This window comes from Medicago truncatula, chromosome 3 (genome assembly GCF_003473485.1).
Source record: "Medicago truncatula cultivar Jemalong A17 chromosome 3, MtrunA17r5.0-ANR, whole genome shotgun sequence".
Classification (NCBI taxonomy): domain Eukaryota; kingdom Viridiplantae; phylum Streptophyta; class Magnoliopsida; order Fabales; family Fabaceae; genus Medicago; species Medicago truncatula.
The window spans coordinates 12,930,531-12,934,142 of NC_053044.1; the positions used below are offsets into that span (position 1 = coordinate 12,930,531).

At 36.8% G+C, this 3,612-nt stretch overlaps 1 non-coding gene across 1 annotated transcript; it reads right to left on the minus strand.

Moving 5' to 3' along the window:
- Positions 1-2,277: 2,277 nt before the first annotated feature.
- Positions 2,278-2,384, minus strand: LOC112420621 (small nucleolar RNA R71). Its single transcript, XR_003010794.1, has one exon. It is a non-coding gene; the product is annotated as a small nucleolar RNA R71 (small nucleolar RNA).
- Between the last annotated feature and the right edge of the window lie 1,228 nt (positions 2,385-3,612).

Genomic DNA, 3,612 nt, shown 5'->3' on the forward strand with positions numbered 1-3,612 from the left:
AGATAGGTTCACTGCAGTTATATTGTTATTGATTGCTAGCTGCCAGTGAGGTGATCTATTGTGAAACCTGCATTGGTTTCTATTATACCAGATGGTGGAGATTACATTGACTATGGTGGCCTGAATCACTACTTTACATTGAGGGGACCACCCTCTATCACACACAGACCAAATGTCAGGTATAGATTGAAAATGAAGCGGTGAATCAAGGACAGATGCAAACCAACACCAGATTTTTAAAGCAAAGCAGCATTCAAAGAAAAGATGAAAAGATGTTTTAACATGAGTACCACATAATGAACACATTGATGGGAGTTGGCATCCTTTTGCTGGAGTTTTTCATCTGTTGGAACCTTATCATGAATTAGTCTCCAAGTAAGGATGGATTTTGATGGTGGTATATCTTTGCTCCAGATGAGTTTGGCCCATTTATGAGTATTTGCAGGTTGGTTCTTGAAGGCATATGAGTCACACATCATCAATTCTCCATTGGAGTTGTGATTCCAAATCAATTTGTCTTCTTTGTCCTCCATTGGAATAGTAACTTTCTGACGAGTCATTTATTATCCATTTTTATATGCTATTTAGTTTAGTTTTAATTAGATTTAAGTTTATTTTATATTAGTATTATTTCCTTTTTGAATCATTTTACATTAAAAGCATATTGTTATATTTCAGGAACAAATATTTGATGGATTGAGTCTTGGAGCAAAAGAAAGGGGTTTGGAGCTGATTTGGAACGAAAATATGAAGATTCGGAGACGAAAATATATCTCCCTAAAGTCAGAAGCTTGGCACGGCCCGTGCGAAGGTTGGCACGGCCGTGCCACCCTCCATAGTCACTTTTGCTGCTTTTGCTTAGATTTTAAGCTACTCTATTTTAGCCCGCAGTTTCTTGTGGAACATTCTAGTAATGTAATTGCTTAGATTTTAAGTCGAATGTATGCTATAAATAGAGTAGCTAGCCATCACAAATATTCATCTTTTCTTGGAATTCAATAAGTGACAATTGTCTTTCTAATAAAAGTTCTTTTCTTTTTCTTTAATTTCTTGTCATTTACTTTTATGCTTTCTCTCTTCTTCTCCATGTCTACGATGAACATGAGTGAGTAGACTTCTCTTTGTCTTGGGATTGTTGGATAAGTCTAAATGACATAATACTAATCAAGCCAAGCTCTAAGCCTTAATCTTATGTAACCCTAATTTCTTATCTAAATTCACCGCTTTAACATGGATCAACCATTATCAAACTGTGGAAACGAAAGTGGAGGGTTTGATAAATGTTTATCCATCATCTCAAATATCAATTCATAAAACGAAAGTGGAGCTTTGATATTCGAACAAGTGAATTTAGACAAGGATTGCAAAGGCAGCGAAATAGTCTTTGCAATCTTTGAGACATATAGTTTCGATCTTCAAGGGAACTAATAATGATCAAGTCAGCGAAATAGGCTTGGTTGCTAGAGGAACAAAAGAGAAACTGTCTTGAGAAATTAGGTCTAACATAAAGTTATAAGCTTATAGTTTGGTTTGTGAAGGACTTGTCATTTAGATGAACCCCAACTTGCAACTCGATTCTCCTCTAATCATCATCAAAGGTTAATTGAATTAAACTACTCCCTGTTGGAACGCACTCTTTTCATACTACTTCGGTAAGACCGTGCACTTGCGGTTTTATCCCATCAAGTTTTTGGCGCCGCTGCTGGGGAGTAAACTAATTTAATTAACTATTTCTTTGTGATTAGAACTCTTTCTTCTTCCTCTTTTCTTCTACTTCTTTCTTTCTTTGTGTTACCATTAACTTCTTGGGTTCTCGATTTCTTATGCGAAGAAGTAAAAGTCTCAGAGAATTTATTCATGAGATTGAAAGATATTTGCATAAGAAAAAGAGAGAGGCACAAAATAATATTGTTATGGCTGAACGCACTCTCAAAGAGTATGCTACTCCTTCAACGGAAGAGCCACAAGCTATTATCGTGTACCCGACGGTTGAGGGTAGCAACTTCGAGATCAAGCCTGCACTACTCCATTTGGTGCAGCAAAATCAGTTTTATGGATCACCCACTGAGGATCCAAATCTCCATGTTTCTTCCTTCTTAAGACTTAGTGGCACCATAAAAGAGAACCAAGAAGCCGTAAGACTTCATCTTTTTCCCTTTTCCTTAAGGGATAGAGCTAGCGCTTGGTTCCATTCCCTAGAAGTTGGTTCCATCACTTCATGGGATCAAATGAGGCGAGCATTCCTTGCCCGATTCTTTCCCCCCATCTAAAACCGCTAAACTAAGATATCAAATTACGCGGTTCAACCAAAAAGATGGGGAGTCTCTATATGATGCGTGGGAGCGTTTCAAGGAAATGCTTAGACTTTGTCCCCACCATGGTATAGAAAAGTGGCTCATAGTCCACACTTTTTATAATGGCCTAACATATACCACTAAGATGTTTGTTGAGGTAGCTGTAGGTGGAGCCTTGATGAACAAGAACAATACGGAGGCTTACGCATTAATTGAAGACATGGCTCAGAATCACAGCCAATGGACCAACGAAAAAGCCATCACCGCCTCTACACTCTCCAAAAAGGAGGCAGGAATTTACGAGGTCTCTGATTGTAACGCCCTAGTCGTTAATTTAGTTATTTTGGATTTATGTGGAGTCTTTTTATGATTTTAAAATAATATTGTGGATTTTATGGTGTGTTATATTTTATTATATAGTTATTTTTATAATAATAATAATAAGTGGGAATTTAGAATTATTTTGGAGGTTGAGGGGTTAATTAGGATTTAATAATAATTAAAGGAGTTTAATGAAATAAAGAGGGAGTTATAGTTTTGGGAGTTAGGAAAAGAAAAGGTCAGAAGCAGTTGTACGTAAAACAAGTTTTGGAGAGGAAAAGTAAGAACAAAAGAGAAGAGCCTAGGAACCCATTTTTACTATGCAATCTTTCTACAAATCTAAGGTAAGGGTGAGATTTGTTTCAGTAATATAGTTATTGAATTCGGATTTTGGATTTAACAGGTTTATGATAGAATTAGGGATTTTGGGGTTTATGTTGGATTATGTTTTCTTGAGTGAATTGAGTGTAGAAATTGATGTTATGATGGTAGAATTAGGTTCTGGTTGCATATAGTACTTAGTTTTGCTTCTGTAAACTAATTTGGGGAGTGAATGTGAGAAAATTGGGATTTTCGCTTGAAAACTCGGTGTCTAAACGTTTTGCAAATAAGAGATTATGCGAGGTTTGGGAAATCGATTTTTGGGTGGTTGAAACTTGAGTCTTTCTGTAGATTATGATAGAGTTAAGTGTCAGGAGCGTGTAGGCGAAAACGTGAAAATTAGAAAATCTGATGTTGTCTGTCGAACAGAAATCGGGCTACGATTGTGACCAGGTTTTGGGGTGTTTCAGCACGAAAAATATCGGACTACGATGGGGAAAAATCGGGCTACGATTTTGCCTGACCAGGAGCTTTTAAAATGCATTTTTCTTCACTCCAATTGCTTCCAAACTTCTTCCTAAGTGTAGGGACTTTATCCTAACCATCTAGAGATGTTTTTAGGAAAGAAATAACCTTGTATAAAGGGTCTAAGGAGTTATTGAGTTGGTTTTTGGGG